Source organism: Ambystoma mexicanum, assembly GCF_040938575.1.
Source record: "Ambystoma mexicanum isolate Mex_15411 chromosome 12 unlocalized genomic scaffold, UKY_AmexF1_1 Mex_chr12_unloc.2, whole genome shotgun sequence".
NCBI classification, from domain to species: Eukaryota; Metazoa; Chordata; class Amphibia; order Caudata; family Ambystomatidae; genus Ambystoma; species Ambystoma mexicanum.
The window spans coordinates 3,695,982-3,719,892 of record NW_027182323.1 but is presented as its reverse complement, the minus strand read 5'-3'; the positions used below and the strand labels follow the sequence as shown (position 1 = coordinate 3,719,892).

At 48.1% G+C, this 23,911-nt stretch overlaps 1 non-coding gene across 1 annotated transcript; it reads right to left on the bottom strand.

The window, feature by feature from the left end:
* Positions 1-14,478: 14,478 nt before the first annotated feature.
* Positions 14,479-14,551, bottom strand: TRNAM-CAU (transfer RNA methionine (anticodon CAU)). Its single transcript has one exon. It is a non-coding gene; the product is annotated as a tRNA-Met (tRNA).
* Positions 14,552-23,911: the final 9,360 nt, after the last annotated feature.

The following is a 23,911-nucleotide window of genomic DNA, read 5'->3' as shown; positions in this document are numbered from 1 at the left end:
AGCGATTTCATGGGTGGGATAATACTTTTCCTCCATGTCTTTCATAGAATGATAACTTTCATGCACGTTAGTCTGGAAAATCTGACTTCTACGTCAAGACACAGAGGCTCGTATTATGCTTGTTCAAAGCTTACTTACCACCAACAAGGCCACCCGTTCCACGTGCTTAAAATAAAAGGTCTTGAAGGTTGATTAATTTGACCAATCAGCGGCTTTCATTATGTCTTGAAGCTGCGCTTCACTGGCAAAAGCTTTCAAAGCCATGGCACACTGTGCCGAGTGCGCTCCAAATCTCTTGATGCCGATCCCTGCCTGGAGCATGACCCACTTGACTCAGCGAGCCAGGGTGGCTACTGACACTGCTTTAAAAGGTTTACGCAGTGTGAAGAACAAACGGCTCACTCCGGCAGACCTGAGTGGGTTACTTCTCGCTTCATACTCCTTAAGGTTTTTGACCGGACACAACTTAGACTGCACAGGGAAGCTCGGGAATGACACAGAGGTGATAGCATTCCTAGTCCTTTATCTCACATGGAAAGTCACTCCTTCTGGGGCAAATGACTTTCTATCTACATCCAATGCTCCTATGTCTGGCACTCTCCTGCATGCTACTTAACAAAGAAGCATGGGCAACTTAGCAGAGAGGTCCTTCCTGGTCAGTTCATGGTTATCTGGCCATCTCTGCAAAAACTGCAATTCTATATACACGTCCCACAAACATGTATACTTCGGTTTGAGAGGTTGAATGGCCTTTACTACTTTGAGTAGCTTCGAGACCAGAGCATGCTCTGCAACATTTTATTTATTGGGTATTCATAATGTGCCTAATGCGCCTATACACAATGTGGAGGCGTGCTTGTGTCCCGCTGGGATGGCTGACCTGGAAGTATTCACAGTCCTGAATCTTTTCCCTTGTGCGGCTAGGGCTGCCAAAAAAATGACTATGTGAATCACATCCGCTGAAGTGGGATGGACGGTCCTAGCCAGACACCAACTATGCCATTTTGCCCATGCTGTTCGGTAGCACTTAGCCGTCTTTGGTGCCCAGGATTCTCCATTGAGCCAGTCGTTCTATCCCGACAGGCCTGGCTTTTTCAAGGATCCCTTTAAATCACGCAGGCCACCAAGCAGAGAGTGCCTGCGAGTACTAATCCCGGATCCCGAACAATCTCCGGCCAACTGGGTAACAATACCAGATGGTCACATGACAGAAGGTCGGGGTACCACGCTTGACTCTTCCAAGAGGCCTCAGCCTCTGCCTCCTCACATGCGCCAGAGTCCTCGCTATCATCGCGAAAGGCGTACACTAGACTTGACACTCATTCATGTAGGAATGTATCCGTGTCAGCCAATTCTGGGTCAGGCCTCCAGCTGAAAAAGTGCATCAGCTGCCAATTGAGCCTGCATGTGAACAAATCTGTCGTACAGGGTCCTTTCCAACTAGTCAGGTTGCGAAAGCACGTTGTATCCAGCTGCCAATCACTGGAATCCTTGAGGTACCGGGAGTTCTAGTCTGCTACCTGATTTGCCAAACCGGGTAGGTATTCCGCTGTCACACTGATTTGTCTGGCTAGGCAGAGGTGCCAGAACACTTTGGCTATCTCTGCTGACATCTTGTATTTCATTCCGCCCAGCCGGTTGATATACTGCATGGCTGAGACATTGTCCATCTTCAAGAGAATGCAGCAGTGCACTCAGTTATGTGTCAGGCTCCTGATTGTGATGGTCCCCACCAACAGCTCCAGACAATTGATATGCAGTCTGTTCTGCGTGGGCGACCAGCGTCCCCTGGTCGAGATCACCCCGCTGTAACGCTTACCTCTGGTGCCCTGCAGGAGTGCCTGGTCCGGACTGTTCCGAAGTGTTGCCCCCACAGGATAACTCTGCTATGCTTAATGCCCAAGCCACTCCTTCCCCCCACTAGTCTGCTGAAGGCCCAACACCCAGGGAGCAGTGACATTGGGAGGGACCCAGTAGAAGTTGGAACCTCTGGTAAGATGTGCGAGGGGGGGTTGGTTAAAGACCTAGAGAATAGTAAGTGCAGATATTCAGTATGTGTCCCCTAGCTTTCCCCCCACCTTGCCCTTGTGTTCCCCTTAGATAGTCTGGCTGGCGCGCAGGCAGTTGTGTTCACCGTATTTGGATGAAGAGGACAGGCTGGAGATATCAGGCAAGCATCCGACTCCTATTGCTTCACTGTGAGTAGTGGTCCAGGCCAGCTGTGATGCACTGGATGCTGAAGGTATGGAGTCTTCGTACAGCGCAGCGTCATCCCTGTAGAGGCTTACAGCGCAGAGTGCAGCGTGGTTGTCGGGTGGCAAGGTGCGCTCTAGCATGTCTCTTTATATTCCTTTCCACAGATGCGGTTCTCGTAGGATACCTTTGGTTAGGTCGACCGCTGCACAAGAAGTGAGTGGAGCAGCTGATCGTCTGTTCAGGTAAGGTTGTGCTGAATGGGGAACTCGGGTGGGTTTTGACCGTTAAATTCAGTCTCTTACTGTTTGTTTTCTCGTTTCAGAAGCTGCGGTTGCTGCGGGCCTCGCTCGGCAATGGTCCCAAATGCGTATCAGGACAGAAGCTGGAAGCAGAACTCTTACGGCGAAGTCTGCGAGAATATACGGCTGCAGGTGAGTCCAAGCTGTGGTTCCAAGTGAAATTCAAGACAGAGACGTAAAGCAGAACTCTTATGCTGACCTCGCTGGTAAGTATGGCTGAGGATAAGTCTAGGCTTAAGTGTCTGTGCACGTGGAATACAGGAGCGGTAAGCATTACACTGCCCTAGTAGGTAGCAGGAGAAATGCTAAGCGCAGGGTGTGGCCCGGGATTGTGGTTTTATAGCCTTGGGCCGCACCCTGTTAACACTAGACCACCTGGGATGTCAGATCTTCGGACCTGCCGGGGGCCACCTTAAGTTCCATAGTAGGTTCTGTCTTGGCAGCCATGTTTGTGTGGGTCAAGACAGCTCCCACCAAATCCTCCGCCAGCCAGCCACCCTGCATGTCCAGCTTCTCCCTACACTGTCATGGGGGGATATGCCTTGTGTTCTGGTGTGTCTGCTTTGTGACCTTGATGGGGTTGTGACACCCGCAGCAGGCTCGCCATCCCTTGCGGCTTGTGTCCGAATCTATAATCAGTTCTAGCAGGGAACCAAATATGGCCTTCCTGTTCCAGGCCTCCATGTGTTGCATCCACCACTGCAATTCTGTCCTCGCCTCCTTCCACACCTGGACTTTGTGTTCGTACGAGAAACCTTGCTGCAGGTGTTGCTTTTTTTCGCCATTGTAGTGCTCTGTAGTGAAGAGAAACAGGGAAAATTGCTTGGATGGAGGACGAAAGCCTTCCTTCTATCCCTTAGAGACACTGGACCTTTGCTGAGAATCACCTCAATCTCCTTTCTGATATCATTGATATTTGATAACAGGAAGCGCAATGTGCCGTGCACTGAATCAATGGTACACCCCAGAAATTCCATCTTTTGGGTGGAAATTATTTGAGATTTCTCCCAATTCACTAAGAACCCCAACCGCTCCAGTAGTTTTGTTGTCTCTGCCACCTGTTCTCACAGCAGTTGATTGTCTTGCGCCATAATGTAGATGTCGTCTTAATAGACTATCAGCCTCAATCCACGCTGACGCAACTTTGTCACCACAGGCTTTAATAACTTGGTGAAACACCAAGGCGTAAGGACAGTCCAAATGGGAGACACGTGAACTGCCATCTCTGCCTGTTCCAAAGAACCTGGAGGAAATGCTGCTGCGGCTCATGAACAGGGATCGCTAGATATGTGTCTGCATGCCAGCCAGTCTCCTGCTTGCCGAATATCCTGCAACAGGTGGATGCCCTCCATCTTTAAATGCCAGTAAACAAGAAAACCATTGAGTGTTCTGAGATTTATGACCGGCCTTACTTTCTCTTTCCTCTTCACCAAGAAGAGGTTGCTCACAAAACCTTCTGCTTCATAGACGACCTGTCTGATGGCTTCTCACTTTAGAGGTTTTAATATATTTCTAAGATCTTGTTCTTGCCTGGAGAGTATCAATGGCCTGGGGAGCTCTGTCTGTTCGGGCTCTGCGTAAAAATTGAATTGGAAACCCTGAGCTGTCGTCAATACCCAGGCATCCCTGGTGATCTCTTGCCATGCTTTCAAGCGTGTGGAAAACCTGACGCTTATCGCTGGTAGCGCGCCCCCAGTGTTTGCTGCCGGGGCTTGCGCTCTCACCTGTGTCATTGCTCTGAGCTCCATTGGCACCTCTCCAACCACGGCCTCTGCCTCTCCCCCTGGTGGGGAAGAAGGGATTCAGTCTTCCGTTATACTGTGTACACCAGGATCCTGTGTATGAGGTTCTTCCTCCTGCACGGCTGGTGGAACACCCTCCTCCTCTTCCGGCCAAGCAAAAAAACTCTAGGGGCAAAGACTATTCATAGAGATACCTGTGCTTTAACCAAAGCGCCGAAGGTTTGCATGAATTTTGTAACATCTTTGATAAAAGCATCTCTGAATAAATGCATCCTTTCGCTGAGGTGACCACCTCTGAGGATGTTAATTACCCTAATTTTGGGTCGATCTTCACCAGGATCGATCAGCGTCTCTCGCCTGCCAGAGCGTATTTGGCATTCACAATTAAGCATGCTGCTCTCAGTGCCGAACCTGCTAAGGCCTGTGGGTCCACTTCACTCTTCATTCACTTGGCCTCCTGCGCCATCTCCATAATCTTAGCCAGTGGTCCTAAGGCTAGGGCGACCAGATTTCTTTTTTTTTAAACCGGACGGGCTATCGAAATAGAAGTAGGACTAAAGTAAATACACAACCTAATTCTATGTCGCTGGTTTGTTGCGGGGGCCGCTAGGGACGGGGTGTGCTAACATGCACACTCCTCTCATTGGAGGAGAGCGCCGGGGAGGGGCAGGGGGAGGAAATGGGAGCATGAACAGCATTTCACGCCCCATTCGCGCTAAATGAGTTGCACCGGGACCCGATTTCGGGATTTCAAAATCGGGTCCCGGCAAAAAAAGGGACCGTAGCCGAAACTCCAGATGGAGTTTATAAAATAAAAAAACTCCCAGGACCCCGGGTGATTTCCCCAGACTGTCCCGGGAAAACCAGGACATCTGGTTACCCTACCTAAGGCATCAAGTAATTTATCCTGACATGAGGACCATGACTTGTGTTTACCTTTTGGGGTGTCTTTAGTGTACTTTGCCATGATAATCTGCATCTTCAAATCGATAATCAATGTTTCTGCCACCTTGTCCGGAAGCAAGGGCCTAGGACACTCAGCCCTGACTTTACTACGAGTCTCCTTTGACAGTGGTGTCTTCAGTCACTTACTCAAGTAGGCGGCCACCTTCTTTGGTGGCTCCCATTCGGCTGACCTTGGGTGTACTAGCAGATCAGGGTCAAAATCTCCTTTAGAATGCTCCAATGGACTTCTGTCCCTCTTACATTTGCCTGTGGCTTTTCTCTGCACTCTATCGGTATCTGAGGAGAAATACGAAACCTCAGACTCCTCATCTCCGGTATAGCCGGAAGTGCCACTTTCCTTGGTACACTTTTGCTCTTCCTCCAGGTCAGAGGCTATGTCGCCGCGCGGAGCACCGTTTGCGGAACATGGCAGCTTTTTTCTTTGATCTACTGTGTTTGCCGTGTCGCTTGGGCAGGGAACCCAGGGGCGGGGGGTTGGTCAAGGCTTTGTTAGTAACACAGGTCTTGCACTTCTTGGCGCGGTTTTCCCCCTGATCAACACTGTCCTTGATTCTCTTCCGCGAAGGCGGGAAAGCCCTGGGGCCCTGTGAGAAGGAGAGCCAGTCTGGCAGGAAGTCGGATTTGCCTGAGATGGGCCCCAATCCTGCCCAAAGCACTTATGACAGAAAGAAGGAGGTCCATCCTGGTGAAGATCGACCCTAAAGTGGGAGAGTTGGCCATGGCAGAGTCTACCGCCAACAGTAAAGGGAAGCTGTTTGGGGACACCTTTATCAAGGAGATGACGAAATTCGCCAGCACCTATGCAGCGATAGACAAGGCATAGTCCTCGCTCAAGAGGGTGTTCGGCAGTAAGGTTTTCAGCAGGGCTGGCAGAGGTAGGGGCCACTCAGCCAGCCGTTCCTCGGCCTTCAGGCCCTACGCCGGAAATAGAGGAGAGTGGAAAAACCAGCAGGCACGCCGACCCAACCCAACTCCTTATATCAATCGAGAGGAAGGGTCAGGGGTAGAAGCTGGAGTGAAAACAACAGAGGCCAACAGGTCGACACAGGTGAGCAACAATACAAAAACTCTCACACACGAGAGAACAAGGGGGACCCCTCTGGTAGTGGGGAGAACAGCTCAGTATTCAGTGAAATGGTCGGAGTTGTCAGGAGATGCATGGTTCGGAGACATGGCCTGAGGGTTCAAGCTAGAGTTTTGGCTGGATCCATTGCAGAGCATAGAACCGAGGCCCATAAGATTATCAGGAGAGGAGGAAGATCTGGTAGACAGAGAGATCGCAGAGTTAGAGAATAAAGGAGCGATCGAAAAGATGCTGGATCCCGGGCAAGGTTTTGTGAGAAACATGTTCCTGGTAAACGGCAAGAAGAAACACGGGCCCTCGATCAATATGAGGAACCTGAACGAATTTCTGGTATACAGGCATTTCAAGATGGAGGGCATCCATCTGCTCAGGGATGTTTTGCAGACAGAGGACTGGTTGGTCAGGATAGACCTAGATGATTTTTGCCTGATGGGACAGGACAAGCAGATGTTGATAAAACAAGCAAAACAGACAACACGTTTGTTAGAGGTGCTAGGTTTCCTGATAAACTGGGAGATGTCGGTGTTGGTTCCTGATCAAGCGATCGAGTTCCTGGGGTTTGTCGTGGACGCTCAGCCTGTCCAGGGACAAGGTGAATACAATCAAGAAGGAGATTGGGTTGGCGATTGCGAAAGAGGAAATATCAATCAGAGAATTAGCAAGGTTAGTGGGGAGACTTGCAGTGTCCATGGAAGCGATCTTTCCGGGCCTGTTACATTCCAGGGCACTGCAACGACTCAAGATTCAACACCCGAGGAAGTGGTTACCTTACAAAGAGGAGGTGCCAATCTCCATGGAGGCGAGGACGGAACTGTGGTGGTGGTTCGACAACATTGAGGATTTGAACGGGAGAGCAATATTTGGCTATGCCCCGGACCTGGTCATAGAGTCGGATGCCAGCCGCTGGGACTGGGGAGCTTGTGTGGAGAACTGACGACAGGTGGAAGAAAGTCTGGAGAGTAACTAGACCTCCACACCAATTGCTTGGAACTTCTAGCGGGTTCCTTTGCAGTGAAGTGTTGGACCCAGGACAGGGTGAACTGCTGTGAACTGCTGAAGGTGGACAACATCGCGGCAGTACGCTACATAAACAGGTTAAGAGGTACAAGATCCAGACTGTTAGCGGAGATGGTGAAAGACTTCTGGCACATGTGCCTAAGGAACAAGGTCAGCGTCACGGCTGAATATCTTCCAGGGTTGCAGAATGTTGTTGCAGACTGGCACTCAAGTCATCTGAGGGATGCCAGCGATTGGCAGTAGGACAGGTCGATTTTCCAGACTTTGATGCAATACGGATTTCTTTGCATCCAGGCTGAACAGGCAGTTGGAGAGGTTTTTCAGTTGGAGACCGGATCCAGCAGCGGCAGCGACGGATGCTTTCTTACAGGCATGGGGTATGGAGAAGGTGTATGCGTTTCCTCCTTTCGCTATGATTCCGAGAACGATAGCGCAGGCCAGGAGACAACAAGCGACGCTGATTTTGGTGACGCCAGAATGGAGGAGTCAGGTGTGGTTTCCGGATCTGCTGTAAATGTCTTGCAAGGACCCGTTAGTGTTACCACAGTTCAGGGAACTGATTCTGAATTCAGTGTGAGAGTGTCACCCACTGAACCTGTCAGGAGAGTTGAGATTGATAGCTTAGACAATTTCAGGAATGCCTGGCAGAAGCCAGGCCTATCAGGAGAAGCTACAAGGTTTATGGAAGAAGCATGGGCACCAGGTACCAGGGAAGCATATAGGTTGGCATGGTCTAGGTGGACTAGCTGCTGTGTGGCACGAGAGATACATCCCATTGGGGCAGATGTCACTCAGATCGTGAATTATTTAGCAGCACTGGCAGCTCAGGGCTTGGCGTATAGGACAGTGAAAACATGTGGATCGGCCATTTCAGCAGGGCACCCGAAGATTGATAATGTGGCTGTGGGGGAACATCCCCTAGTATGTGGACTCCTCAGAGGGGTGAGGATGAAGAAACCCCCTTTACCTAGATATACACAGACATGGGATGAGAATTCAGTATTGAACATGTTCATTAGATGACCGGAAAAAGGATAGATTAACGAGGAAAGCATTGTCAGCAAAACTGACGATTTTATTATGTCTTATAACATGTAAGAGAGTGGCAGATATCAGGGCCCTGGACATAGACAGGAAGTTGTTTATTCCAGAAGGGGTAACATTTAGAGTGAGTGGGAGACGAAGACAGGTTTAGATAGGGTATCATATGCAGCCCAACCCAAATGATGTCCGGTCAGGTGTTTGAAGAGGTACGAGGAGGTGACAAGTTCTATTAGACCCACCAATGTGTCTCAGTTGTTTATAGCTTTGAGGAAGCCATTTAAGGGAGTTGCAGGACCAACCTTAGCCAGGTGGGTTAGATGGTGCATGACCCAGGCGGGCATTGATACAGAAGTTCATGGGGCACATTGCATTAGCGGGACCATGGCATCCAAGGCATTTAATGCAGGGGTTAGATTGGAGGATATTCTTAAGGCAGCTGACTGGTCGAATGAGTTGACGTTTAAACAATTCTATTTCAGACCCATAGAGGGAATGTCTACGTTGGTGGTAGTTAAGCTTTGAACAAGCATAATCCGAGCCTCCGGTCTTGAGGATACTACCGTTATGGAAAGTCAAGATTCTATTAAAGACAAGGAGGCGAAGGATTATCCCACCCATGTAATCGTGTATGAAATGTAAATTTCTGTAAAATGTTAAACTGTATGAGGATATTTTAATGTTAAGGATTACTGTAAATGTTATGAGATTACGACTCTACGATTACCCACCGTGAATCAGTGTTAGTAAGATGTTGGTTTGATTTGCATTGCAGGTACAGAAGGGAAGAATGCAGGATCTTGAGGATTGAATGTTGGAGGTTTTTAGCGCCTACCGGTTGGGGCGAAAAGTTAAAGATTAAGCAGGTCACAGACAAAGAAAGAGGAAGGACACAGGAAGTCATCAGAGGTTAAGGGCTGTGTTGGACAGCATTGGTGGAGGGAGTCATGTGACCTGAGAGTTCATGGACATAATGAGAACAAACTACACACGTGGAACATTTTGTGGGAAATGTAGTTTTTGTTGTGTTTTCTCTTTTATTTGTTTTTACTGTTGAAATACTTTGTATGCTGCTCGGATTATCAGTAAAGAAAGAAAGCATAATCCGAGCCTCCGGTCTTGATATAGAATTGACATTTTCAGGCATTTACGTGCAAAGGCATGCCTGGATTGGAGGATGGGATCACGTGGTAGGACTTGGTGCATTTGAGTTTGTTGTTTAAAGACTGTCCTTACATAAGGAAGTGCTCTATTGTTAATGTTTAAACTGTTGGTTTTTGCTGCTCGAGTGGTAAATAAGGAGAGCAAGGATAATACAAGCCTCCGAGTCTTGACGTAGAACTGCAGCTGTCTTAGAGTGGGTGCCAAGATGGAGCTCATTCTTGAATCTACAGTCCGCCTTTTTAACAGAGACTTTTGTCATGCAAGAGGCCCTAAGCCAGTCTTAATGACAGTAGTGGATTTTGTCACTGGGATGGCAGACCTCCATCCATGTGGTCAGAACCTCAGCACTTATTTTCTGAAAACATATGTTCAGCTTTCAATACTATTATTGATGGGGCTCTCCTGTGGCCATCTACACTAGGTTGGGGTTTAGACCATATATTGCCTGAAACACGATGGTCAGTGGCCCGGCTCTTTCCGGGTCCGAGATCTGGCATCAGATGTCATGCCGGATCTCAGTCCCAGTCTGCTTCAGCCCTGTCAAGGCCTCACTGAGCCCCCTGCTTCAAAGAGGGAAGCTGGGAGCTCCATGATCATACCTGCTTTGTGCTCCTTTCCCCAGCCTTCATTCGCACGCCTGCAGGCATTCTGTTTGCTTAGCCTGTTTCCTTTCTTTTGGCCTGAAGGGACACCAGAGGAATTAATGGGGCCTTCACTGTTAAAAGTAGTGTTTTTACATGCTGGGCACACTATTGTTTTCCTAATGTGCATCTTACACTTGCATAGAAAAAAAAGAAGTCATTTTCAAACTACAAATGCTGCTTAAACTTGCATTCACTAGTTTTCATTAAAATGTGTTTCTTTTTTTGTCGGACTACCACACAAATACCCTGCAATTGTTGTGCCCTTTCCTTTGTGTTTTATCACATGTTATATTTATAAAGATGTTATATGCTTGGCAAACTGCTTAATCACAAATAAATGCTTCTGTTGTGCTGACAGCAGTTATTAGGAAAGTAAACTGTGGGTTCATGGGTGGCAGCTTTTGATTTTCAGAACAAGGTATTTATTTATCTATGTGTACATTTATAAAGCGCACAAAGCCCTGAGGCATCTGGGCGCTTGCTTAAGAATATGGTTACAGTTGTTTCGTTTTCTGTGGGCGTTGGTTACAGTAGTGCCACAAGAATTGCTGGACGATTAAGTTGCACATGGTTTGGTATGGATTAAATACATTGATTACAAGATTATCCCATTGCATGTTAGTAAACTGTAGACATGGGATATGCACATACTAAGGTACTGGCATGGAGATTGCAAGCAGTTTGGCATAGAGTAGGTACGCGGAGTGCAAGATTAGAAGCGTGTGCAGGATAATCCTGGGGTTTTAATGCTTTTGCGGAACGTCCAGAATGGCACGTCTGCCCTAAGCGCATGGGGCAAAGAGTTCCACTGTTTGGCTGCTATTACTGGTAAACTACAGCTTCCAGCTTTTTGCAATTGCAATATTGGGATGGTGAGGTGGTGTGAATAGGCAGAACGGATAGGTCTGTTAGATTAGGCTTTGGTGACCTGGTTGGAAAGATAGGCTGGGGCCTTATTGGACAGGCATTTATGAGTAAGCAATAAGACTTTGAACTTGATGCGATCATGTACTGGTAACCAGTGAAGGGTTCGCCTTGCTGTGGATATGTGATCTTTTTTGGGGATATTGAGGGCAGCTCTGATTGCATTGTTTTGGGTTGTTTGTAGCTTATTGATGTTTCGTGAGTTGGAACCAGCAAAGAGGGAGTTGCAGCAGTCAATTCTCAATAAGATGAGCGCTCTAGGTAAGGTGATCGAGTTGTCGGTAGTTAACAACGGTCTGCTAGCTGGTATCAGTTTGGCCATTTAGGCTGCTGATGAGGCAATGGTGTTGGCTTGTCCTGTGAGGGATAGTGAAGAGTCCAGGTATGCTCCAAGTGTTTTTACTTCCTTAGCTACCGTGATGATGTTGCTGTCGATGTTGAATGATTTGTAGTCTTCCTGTAGTGAATTTAGTCTAGAGGGGTGCCGATGAGGAGTAGCTCAGTTATCTCATCATTTAGACAAAGCTCATGTTGTGCCATCCATGCTTGAATAGTAAGGTAAATGTCGTTTAGTAGTTTAGTGTAGGTGTCAAAATTGCCTGTGAGGGGAATGAGGATCTGTGTAAAGTCAGAATAATTGCTGTATGTGGCGCCTAGTTTATCGAGGAGGTCCACGAGTGGCTTCGTAAATACATTATAGAGGGTCGGGGAAATGTAAGATTCTTGTGGTACGCCACATGTTACTGGTACCGGTTGGCTGCTGCCATTGGTGAGAAGACCCTTGTAGTGTGGTCTGCCGGGAAGGATTTGATCCATTTTTTGGCGTTGGTTGAATAGTGGGCTGCATGTTCCATGTGTTGACAAAGGATATTGTGGTTAACCAAGTCGAATGTAGCGGACAGGTCTAAGAGGAGGAGAATTGCCAGGTTTCTTTTGTCTTTGATCTGATCCATTTGAATTTTAAAGGCTAGGAGGGCAGTTTCGGTCCTGTGGCCAATGCGGAAGCCTGATTGATGGAGGCCTAGAAGATTGTGATTTTCCAGGAATTTTTTAATTTGAAGGTACACAACTCTGTCAAGAATCTTTAATAGAAATGGCACTGTTGTGATTGGTCGATAATTAGTTGGGATGTTCGGATCTAGAGTGGGTTTTTTCAGCAATGGGAGCACCCATGCTTCTCTCAAGTTTCCTAGAACTTTGCAATCCTTGAAGGAATTGTTGATTAGCATTGTGATGAATGGAGCTAATTTCTCGGCGCAATCTTTAATGAGGGATGCAGGGCATATGTCGCCTAGGCATTTTGATGACTTCAGCCCATTGATAATTTTTAATGTTTCAGCTGAGGAGATGGGGGTGAATTCAAATTTTGGGATGGGATTGTTATGCGGAGGGGGTGTGTCAAGCTGCAAGTTGACTGGGCGAGCTTAGAGGATTTTTCTTTGATTTTCTTATGTAGAGAGGCGACTTTGTCAGATAGGGCATTTTGGATGCTAGTGCACCAGGTTAGGTCTTTGATACAGTAGTCTGGTGCAGCGGCAGGTGATTTGAGTTCCCAGAGGATAGTGAATAGCTCTTTGGAGTCAGAATTAGCATGCTTAATTCTTGTATTGAACTTGTTGCTTTTGGCAGTGATAGTAGCTGTCTTGTATTCAGACGCTAGTGAGTTGAAGAGATTTTTGTTATCGATGGTTTTTGTTTTTTCTCCATTTGCTCTCTGCTGTTCTTTTGGCTGTGCGAAGGTTCTTTAGGTTGTCTCTGAACCAAGGGTTGGAGTGGGCAGGAGGTTTTCATTTGCGCGGGCCTAGGGGGGCCACTTTGTTGACAGCGTTTTGTAAGGTTAGGTTACAGAGCGTTACTAATGAGGTGGGGTTAGAGTTAGACTGTATTAGCGAGGTGATTGGGCGTAGGAGCAGCAGCATATTGTCAGGTGTGATGTTCTTCTGGTTTCTTGCTTGGGCTGCAAGGGTGGATTGCGGTGGAGTATTGTTAGCATTAGATATGGCGCTGATTTTGACTTGGATGATGTTGTAATCTGACCATGGGAATGGGGTGTTGGTACAGATGTCGGTGAGGCAGTTCGTCGGCCAGCCAGTCCAGCGTACATCCTTTGTCGTCTGTGAGGCTCAGGATTCTGAGGGTAAAGCCTTGTGCTTGTATGGTGCTGGCAATATTAGTAGTTTGGCTATCGGATGGGTCGTTTAGGCCTAAATTAAAGTCCCCCATAATGACGATTTTTGATGATGGTTTAGTGTTGGTCGCGTGGAGAGTCGATATATCTTCTTTGAAGGGTGAGAGTGTGCCAGGCGGTCTATATGTAGAAATAGCCCCACCTCAGATCTGAATATAAGCAAGCAACCAGCCCAACCCATGCTCTGGCCAAACACATTGGTCCTCATTACAAGTCCCGGTGGTGCGGGAAGTCAGGCGCCAGATTTTGTAACTCCCCATTCCCATAGAGTCCAATAGGACTCAATGGGAGTGGGGAGACGGAAGCACTGGCACCGTTGCTAACAGTTCCGGTGCTTCCGTGACAAGTCTGCCTACTTGGGTCGCTGCACCCGGCAGGTCAGAGCTGCGGCGCGCAATGAACCCAGTAGACAGACTTGTAATGTGGTGTTCCGGAAACAAGGGTGCCAGTAACCGGCACCCTTGTTTCTGGACCGCCACACTTGTAATGAGGCCCATTTTATAGCACTTGGTTTTTTAAAAGGAATTGCAAAAAGTCATACGATTAGCAATCAGTTTTTAATATATAACATCCCAGCAACGGTCCCTCAACCTGCTGAGCTACCCTGGTAAGCTTCTACTGTAGAGCGTGTCTATGGATGCCTTAATGTACTAAAAATCACTCCATTACCGACAGTATTTTAGGTGCACCACTGCCATGGAAGTGATTTCAAGTGGAATTGATGTACAGTGTGGAGTTTGGAAAGAAGCAGACTAAAAGAAATTGCCCCATTTTTAAACTATTGTTTTGAACATTTCCATTGAGCAGTGTTCAAACGCCAACTCTGCCTCACCTCCCATCTATCCAACCCCCCCTCTCCCCCTCGTACCCCCTCACCCTCCGGAACTATGCACCCTCCTCCAAACTACGCCCCCATGGTGGCCCTTTCCCCGTTACAGGTGTTTCCCGCCACTGCTGAAACACATGCTTTCTTTATGGACAGGTACAAGCAGCCATACTCTCTCCAATTCGAATCAGAATGTCTGGTAATCAGTCCCCTGTATCAAAAGCTAGGGCTTGTTACAGCAATGAATGTGACATAGCAATGGGAGAATAGGAGTGGAAAGGTGCAGTGAAATAACAGTGACACACACCGAAGGAGTTCAATGTTTAAAGGTATAGTTGCGGTTAAAAAAAGATAAATGTAATAATTCTCAAACACAGTAAAAACCTTTGCCCACTGTGAGGCTCGAACTCACGACCTTCAGATTATGAGACTGACGCGCTGCCTACTGCGCTAAGAAGGCTTGATAGAGTTTAGCAATTACTTGGTGTTTAAGGTTTCTCTACTTGTGTGTTTATTATTGTTGGAGATTTTTTTTTTAGTTTTATTGATTTCAATTACGTTATTATAGTCAAACTCAGCTCGCGGGAAATAACAAGTTTTACGTTTTTATGTTGTTCTGCATTTGCTTCATGATATGGAAGCTAGGCTTGTTATAGCAATACGGAACACGATTTAAAACAGAATCAAAAAGCAGAAAAGTCGCTGTACTTAAATAACCAATACACATTTATATTGAGAGTTGAATTCCGCTTAACAAAAAGTCGATCACAGCAAGATGTGCAAGACAGTTAGTTATGCTAATGCCCCTTCCCGTATCACCGCTAGAGGGCGCAAAGATCAGTTGTCAGCAATTCATAAAATTTGAATAATGTTCATGTGGTCTGGATCTCCTAAAATCAGTGGCACGAAGACCACTGGGCATTGGCCCTCCTGCAAATACCCCCAAATGCCCCTCCCACGCCGAAATGTTTGGTTATGTTGTCTTGACCTGGCTGACCTACGGAGCACTGGCAGGACAGGACAGGGCTATACAGTTAACAAAGTCCCTGCAAAAGCTAATAATACAGTGTGTCATTGTTAACCCCTGTATTCGTATGCATACATTTGTTGGCAATTGAAACCATGATGGGGTGTTAGTACTTGTATGTCGGGGGAGTGATTGGAAGGGTTGGTGGGCAGGGGACAGGCATAGGAGGGAGATTATGCCACAGAAAGCAGTTGAAAGTAATTTTGCTATAGAATTGCATTGCAGATTTAATTATTTTTGGCTGGAGAAAGTAAAAAATGCCAATATTTTTAATTGAAAAATCGTGAGTCTCCCGCCTAAATTGGGAGGGTTGGGAAGTATGGGGACAGGAGACAGCTCAGTGTTATAGCAGTTCTTAAGTGTGTGATTTCATACTTGAAGAAGCTAGTTAACAGTTTGTAAAACTGAAGCTGCACCAGAAGAGCCTCATTAGAATGTTTAAAGAAGTTGGATGCCCCCACACAAGTGTTTGCCCTTCCCCCAGTCTACCACTGGACTAGTGGGCAGCTACACAGGAAGGTGGTTCTGCTCTCTGCTGGACTGTAACAAGCGGTGGGTCTCAGGGAAGCTGGCGTTTAGTGGAACAAGAAATGGGTGCCAGAAATGAAGACGATGTGGGACAAGGATTGCTGGATCTCTACTGGACCAAAAGGTGAGTTCCAGAGCAGCCGTGTCTGTACTGGAACAATGGGGTGGGTCCTGTTGTGTGGGGTTTCGTGTAGGCCCTGAACAGGGTGGGTGAAAGAAACAACACAGTGCTTGAGTGCAGAGGACCTACTTTATTCTACGCTGCTCGCGAACTGGAGCCGCACGTTCCTTCTCTCCCTAATGGGCATCAAGCACCTCTTGCCCTATTGTTTGGCTTGCGCTGTAGGCAGTTCCTACTCGTCACGTTAACTCTAACAGTGCCAGGACACAACACCTTCTCCGGGTGAAATAAAGGGTCTTCTGACTGCATCACTCCTTCCCAATCAAATCTCAATTAGTTAGGTCTTTTGATGGACCAGACAGGTCGAGAATGTATGTTCAGCCCTACACTCTTCTCTTCTCCTGTGCCAAAAGTTACGACTTCACCAGGCGATTCATGCACTTGTTCTCCTCCATCGAGATATTTCTTGAAGTGGGACACATTTTGTGTGATTCCGCTGTCAGGGGTTCCCGCTGTCACTATGGATCCTGTGACGGGTGTCACTGCCAGAGGCACAGGTGCAACAACACATCCAACTTTCGTTCTTGTCTCCGACAAACTAGCAGTAGATCACTGGCATGTATCACCGACCATGTGGCATGTCTTTTCTGATCAGCATGTGCTTTCATGCCTTCTTTCCGAATGTGACCATTTGCCACCACTTCCCGATGCAGCTGCTCCTGTTTCGTCGGTAGATGAGGTAAGCTCGTCCTCAATTCCCTTCCCAGCATCAGCTCTGCTGGGAATTTCCCAGTAGTAGTGTGCAGTGAGATTCTATAGTCTCTCAGCATGTTGTACAGACCATGATTTAGGGACCTGAACCTCTGCTCATTTTGCTGAATTACTTTCTTGAGACTGCCCATGAACCTCTTGACCATGCCATTGGCCTTAGACCACAGAGGTGTTATTTTACTGTGGTGAACGCCCATGTAGCGCATGAATCGGGCACATTCTAGCCACTGAGTGTAGGCCCATTGTCCGACTTGAGGACTTTCAGAATCCTGGAAGCAGAAAAGATATTTTCCAGTTTAGGGATTACTGCAGCCGCTGATGTAGACAAAGTCACCTGTATGATGGGGAATCGTGAATTCATCCATCAGCAAAAGAAGGTACTTCCCGTCCTTGAGAGGCCCAAAGAACTCAATAGCCACTTCACTCCAGATATGATCAGGAAGGTCAGACATTTGCAATGACTCAGGTTTCTCCAGCTTCATGGTGCTTTCACCACGCTAACTGGACGCACAGTGCGCACAACAAGGGCATCAAACCCAGGAAAACAACTGGTATCTTTAAGTTGATGCTTCGTTGAAACTACACCCCCCCCATGACCTTCGTGGGCTGGGTCAACAATTTGCTGTCGAAGTTCAAAGCATATTACCACAGGTGAGTCTATCATGACAAGTCCCTCAGCAGAGACGGATAGTTCATCTTTTACTTGCTTGAAGGCACATAGGCTGGGCCCTGATACTTTGCTGCCTTGATGAGCCTCCAGAGGCATAGGGCTCCATCACTGTGAGTTATTTCACATTGCACAGCATGCCATCCTGTCGAGTATGTTCAATGATGACACAATTGGATACATCATCTGATGTTAGCATCTAAGTGAGAAAGTTGACATATTCCTCAGCCATGGAAGAACTTGTGCCTGGTCTGGCCGTGGGTTGCTTGGACATGAAGTCAGCAGGATTATATTATTTTTCTGGTTGAGATGGATACTAAAGTCATAATCCTGCAAGCAAAGACTCCACTGCTCTTTTCGAGGCAGCATGTTGCACCATGGATTCCCATATGCTGCATCAACGCCTGATGATCCGTAACAATTGTTTTTGGTTTGCCAAATCTGAACATGTGAAAGTGCTCACAGGCCCATTCTATAGCTATACCTTCCTTTTCTGGTTGAGAGTAGCTTCTTTCTATGTTAGAGAGACTCTTACTTGCGTAGCGACAACCGATCTCAGCGACTCCCACACAAGTTTAGTTTGCGCAAGTATGTCCCCAAGCCTGTCAGGACTGGCATCAACAGTTACTTCAGTACATATGGACGGATCAAAGTATGCCACGTGTTCAGCAGAGGCAAAATCCAGTTTCATTTGTTGGAACACATCTTCACATTGAGACTACCATCAAAGCAACACTCCTGCTTAGTGAGTTCTCTTAGTGTCGTACGCATAGTTGCAAAACCCTGGATGTATCTGCTGCAGGAGCTGACAATGCCCAGAAGAGAACAGACATCATTGATCTCCCTGGGGGCTGAGATGTTTGAGATGGCTGTCACCTTTTACAGATTAGTCCTCATGCCTTATTGAGTTAATATATGCCCAAAGAACTTCAAGTGAGTCTTGTGCAATGCACAGTTTTCAGCAAAGTGTGTCAAGCCGACTGCCACTGGGTCAGTACACACTTGTGACAGAGCTCGATCATGTTGTTCTAGTGTGTACCCAAAGATCAAGATGTCGTCACTGTAATTGAAACAGATCGCGATGTGTCTGCAAACCTTGCAAATGCTTTCCTGAAAAATCTCAGAAGCTGGTGAGCTGCCAAAGATTAGTCATTTTTATAGAAACAAACCTAAGTGTGTGGAGAAGGTTATGTTTCTTGACAGCAAATTCAGTTTGATCTGATAATACCCCTTGTTGAGGTCGAGCTTTGAGGAGAATTGCACACCATTGAGTAGACTTAGCATGTCAACAGGATGCCTTTGTCTTCCAATAACCTTATCCGCTCGCCTCATTTCCACACACACACCCGTATGTGACTAGTCACACTCTTTGTTACAACAGCCATGATAGGCGAAACCCACAGAGTGGTGCTGGACTGTAACAAGCAGTGGGTCGCGGGAAGATGGGGTTTAGTGAAACAAGAAATGGGTGCCAGAAATGAAGATGATGTGGGACACGGATTGCTGGATCTCTTCTGGGCCAAAAGGTGAGTCACAGGGCAGCTGTATATGTACTGCAACAATGGGGTGGGTCCTGTTGTGTGGGATTTTGTGTATGCCCTGAATATGGTGGGTGAAAGAAACAACACAGTGCTGGGGTGTAGAGAACCTTCTTTATTCTATGCTGCTCTCCAACTGGAGCCGCACGTTCCTTCTATCCTTCATGGGTGTAATGTAGGGGACGCCGTTGTTGCGTAGCCTCTACAGGGTGCATGGGCCTGCATACGCCTAAGGTCGCAGCGCTGAGCCAAAGGAACACACAACCACTTGGTTTGCTGCATAAACTCAGACTGGTGCCAAACTGCCAGTTCTGGTGATTCCTTTATTTCCGGCTCCCACCCCCTGAAATGTGACCTAGTCCCCCCTGACATGTGACATCACATTTCTCCCAAACTTAGAATGCTTTTCCTTAGTCATCAACAATAACTTTAAACACGTGTAATCCATTCTAGTCTCTTAGGACCGCGCCCTGGCCGGGCTCGATCGATGATAGACACCTTGTATGACGTAACCTTGGAGACGGGATCACGGTCGCGGCTTCTCCCTCAGTTGGTAGTGGGAATGAGTCCTCTCGGCTTGTTCTGTTGGAGTGGTCTCCAGCCGGGCTTCGCTCTCGCATGGTGCTGGCTCTCTAGGTTCTTGGGGTGTGTCGTGAACTCCTGACAGCTCAGGGGTTTCTGATCGGGCAGGTGATCTGGGCTCTCCTCTCGGGGTCCTCGGTCCTTCCTCCCACATTGACGCTGGGACTTTCCGAAAGTGTGATATGTTCCTGGTCACCGTTTCACTCCCTCTGGTGGCCGTGATCATGCTGTGGTTTGGTGTGGTCTGTCCATGGTCTGAACTCAAAGTTTAGAGACATCTTCTTGGGCGGAGCCCGGTTCTTGACGAGTACTATGTCTCCTGGCAGCAGTTCTCGGTAACTGGCGCGGCGAGCGCGGCGAGCGCGGCTCTCTTGTTCAATCTGCTTGATTCATCTTGCCTCTATGGCAGGGACGTCCGGATCGGGTGCTACTCAGTTTGGGTGGATAGGGAGTTCAGCTTGGAGCGGCACCCCAAACATGAGGGCTGTGGGGCTGATCCCGGTTGAGGAGTTCAGGGTCTGACGGTGAGTCCTCAGAAAATGATACACAGCGTTTAACCAGGAATGAGCCCGCTCTTTTGCGATGCCGATTACTTTGTTGAGTGACCCCATGAACTGCTCGGCATCGCTGTTTGGTTGTGGCCAGCCCGGGGTGATCCTCTTGTGCCGTATGTTGAGGTTCTTGGCTGGTGAAAGGGGACCCATTGTCACTCTTGATCTTGGAAGGGATGCCATTTACTGCAAATATCTTTTCTAGTGCTAGGGTCATTGTCTCGGCGTTGGTGGATGCCACATGTTTGACCTCCGGGTATCGGCTGAATTTGTCCACCAGAACGAGTAAGTAGCCCTCTCCCACGATGGTGCAGTAATCTATGCTGACAGATTCCCACCTTTTATTGCTCTTTGGGGCACTGATGATGGGTACTGGGGTCTCTGCTCTCCTGGTGGCTTGGCAGGCTGCGCAGGATTCTACGAGGTCCATCACTCGCTGTTGCATGTGGGGCATCCACATCCGGGACTTTAGGTACGAAGTTGTTTTTACAATTCCTTGGTGCCCATTGTGGGCTAGTTTGAGGGCTCTTTCTTCAAGTGCAGTTGGTAGCACAATTCGGTGTCCTTTAAGTATCACCCCTTCGGGAGCCACGGTAAGTTTGTGGCGGATTCCGAATATGGCTTGCAGCTTTTCTTGGGTAGACTTTGTGCGCTGGGCCATGGAGGTTAGAAAGTTCTTCCAGTTCCCAGATTGGATGGCTTGTGTGGTTTGGGTCAGGATGGCGTCTGCTTTAGTCTCTTCAGCTACTTCCTGCAAGGTGAGGGCCGCGGTCAGGCACATGCGACTACGTGACATACGTGTTCATCAGTCTCTGTCGCGTGTTGCTTTTCCTGGTCTGTAGCAGGCCGTGGGTGGTGCAATAGATAGTCTGCTGGGTTATCTGCTCCGGCCCGATATTCCACCACGATGTTGTAGGGCTGGAGTTGTAGCATCGACTTCTCGATGTGTGCGGGGGGTGAGGCGCTGAGCCCTTGAAGATAGGGATGAAGGGTTTGTGGTCAGAGAACACCCTTGCTTGCTTACACAGTAGATAAACTTTGAAATGTCTGCACCCCAAGAGGATTGTGAGGGCCTCTTTCTCATTGCCTTCTTTGTTGATTTGGGTAAGCACGGCTCCTAGGCCTACCGGGCTAGCGTCAACAAGGACTTCTGTGTGTCTTTCAATGTCAAAGAACGCCATAGTCGTGGAGGCAGACAGCGAGTCTTTGATCAGTTGGAAGGCTTGCTGGTGGATGGGTGACCACTCCCACTTCTGGTCTTTTTTTTGTGAGTTCGCGGAGGGGGCTTGCTATGGTAGCGAGGTCTAGGATGAATCTCACGCAGTAGTTTGCCAATCCCATAAAACTCCTTACTTCGGTGGCGGATTGCGGGGCTCTCGTACTTTTGATATCATTCACTTTTGCTGGATCCGTTGATACCCCCTTAGAGTTGAAAATGTATCCAAAAAAACAGAGTTCTTCTTTTCCGAATTTGCATTTTTCTGCATTCAGTGTTAGTCCTGCTTCTTCGAGCCGCCGCAGTACTGCGGCTAGGAGTATGTGGTGTTCTTTGTTGTTTGTTCCATACACAATGAGGCCATCACTGATGTTCGTTGTCTCTTCTAGGCCATTCAGAACCTTTCGAATTTCATGCTGAAACACTTCAGCTGCCGATGATATCCCAAAGTTCAGGCGTTTGTATCTCCCCAGGCTGAGTTGGTAGGAGAAAGTGGTGATGTATCTCGACTCCTTTGCCAGTTTGAGTTGGTGATATCCTGATCTGAATTCCAGTTTGCTGAATATCATAGCCCCTATCAGGTCGACGATGAGCTCATCTATGGTTGGCGTGATGTGTCGCTTCCTCCCGATGGCTGAATTGGGGAGTCTCATGCCAATGCATATTCGCACTGCATTTGGTTGTTTGGGTTTCTGTGCCACCAACATGGGTGACACCCATGGGGTTGGCCCTGAGGTCTTCTCTATTATGCTTGCCTTCTCTAGCTTCTCAAGTTCCTTTTCCATGGCCTCTCTCATGTAGAACAGTACTCTGCAATGTCGTACTGCCTTTGGTTCAATGGTGGGGTCAATGTGTAACTTGATGGATCTGCCTTTCAGGCAGCCGATTCTCTGGAACACTTTGTGGTGTTTTTCGAGTAAATCATTGATTTCTTTCTGCATGTTGAATTCTGAATGCAAACTGTACTAGTCACAGCTTTTCCACTGTCCTGCAGCTTACAAGAGTCTCACAGCCGACACCGACTACAAAGATCCTGGCTCGGCATGCAGTGTTGTTGTGCGATAGGTCTTATATGAAAGATCCTTCCACCAGCAGTGGTTTCTTGCAGCCGTATGCAAAGAGTCATACCTTCCTGTCTTGGAGCACCGGCTTCGGGTGGATCTTGTCAAAAGCGGTTATTGGCATGACATTGACGGTTGTGCCGGTGTCGATGACTACTTTTATTGGCTTGCCATCTGGGATGACTGTGCAGGATGGTCTCTTCCGTTGTTTGGACCTCTTGGGTTCTAATGCTGATATGAGATGTACACGGTGCACTCTCTTGCTGGGTTTCTTTCGCCTTTCCTTTCCCGTCTGTCAGGTGAGGTGCTGTCTTCACTCTCTTCACTTTCACTCGTGTCTGGTGACCTCTGCGTGTGTTCTACTGCTCTCGCTCTTCCCCTCCTGCATGGCTGACGGGTGGTTTCTCGTGGGGCGAACTTCTTTCGATGTTCTTGTGGTCGTCGCGGCAGATGCTCACGGTCTCCTTTGCTTGGCAGATGCAGGCAGACTGCTGCGTAGTGGTTTGGGGCGGTTGCACTTTCGGCAGGTCGACCCCCACGCAGGTCATGTTTCTCCTCAGTGCCATGGGCCACCACACCATTTGCAAGAGTGATCTCGTCCTTGAGACATGTGGGATTTGGATGGGTTTGGCTCAGCGCTCTGACCTTAGGCCCAAGCAGGCCCATGCACCCTGTAGAGGCTGCGCAACAACACTGGCGACGAGGACGCCGCTTTCCCCACACGCCCATTTCTTGATGTATCATCACCCTGGCAGTTCTGGACTTTGCACCAGTGGAGTAACTTTGCAGAAAATGTTGGGGGGGACATGACATCTGAAGAAAAGTTGCCCCAGCCAAATGAATGGGGACAAAATGCTGTGCCATGAAAGTTGGGGGGACAAACACCCCTGTCCCCCCAAAATTACGCCCATGCTTTGCACACCAAAGAGACTTACCTTTTTTTCATCCCGCTCTGGCACACTTTCCGCTCTTAAGCGGGAGCACGCGAGCCTCACTCTCAGGCCCCCAACGTTCCACCAAATGTTTAATATGCAGATTTCCAGTGCACGCATATGAACGTCTTGTGCGGAACACGAGCCTCGCTTTCAGACTCCCAACATTCCATGGGGATTCCAACAATCGACTTCATCACGGAATCTCCAATGCACGCATATGAATGAATGCCTCGCGTGGAACGTGAGCCTCGTTTTCAGACCCCCAACATTCCATGGGGATTCCGGCAATCTTATTTCATCATGCACGCTGCATGCAACACTCTGGAGGCATGTTACACTACGCACTTGACTGAACATTCTATTTAAGCAAAAAGGCACCAGCGAGAAGCTTCTTCTACTTCCCACAACTCTCCAGTGGCAGGAGGTCCTTCACCACCACGCTCACCCTGCAAACAGTGAATTAAGCACTCCAGCATTCAAGGCACAGGACTGCACCAGATCCAAACGAGGGAGCAGGATGTGGCAGTGAACATTAAGGAGTGCGATGAGCTCTAAGTGACACTCGACAAAAACAGCAGGTGAGAGGAGCCCGCTTCTCGTAGCCACACATGCTTTTTCACCACTAGACGCATGTGCTCGCACCTGCATCGGAAAGAAACTTGCAGGGTAATTCATGGAATATTTGTGGCGCAAGCGTGAAAAAGCCAGCGCACGCGTGCGATTCGCACACAAGCAATTCATGGAAGGCTCTGCGCATGGTTTTCCCGGGAGCTGCGCCAAATCAGCGCTTACCCTACATGTCATTGCGACTATCCAAATGCTG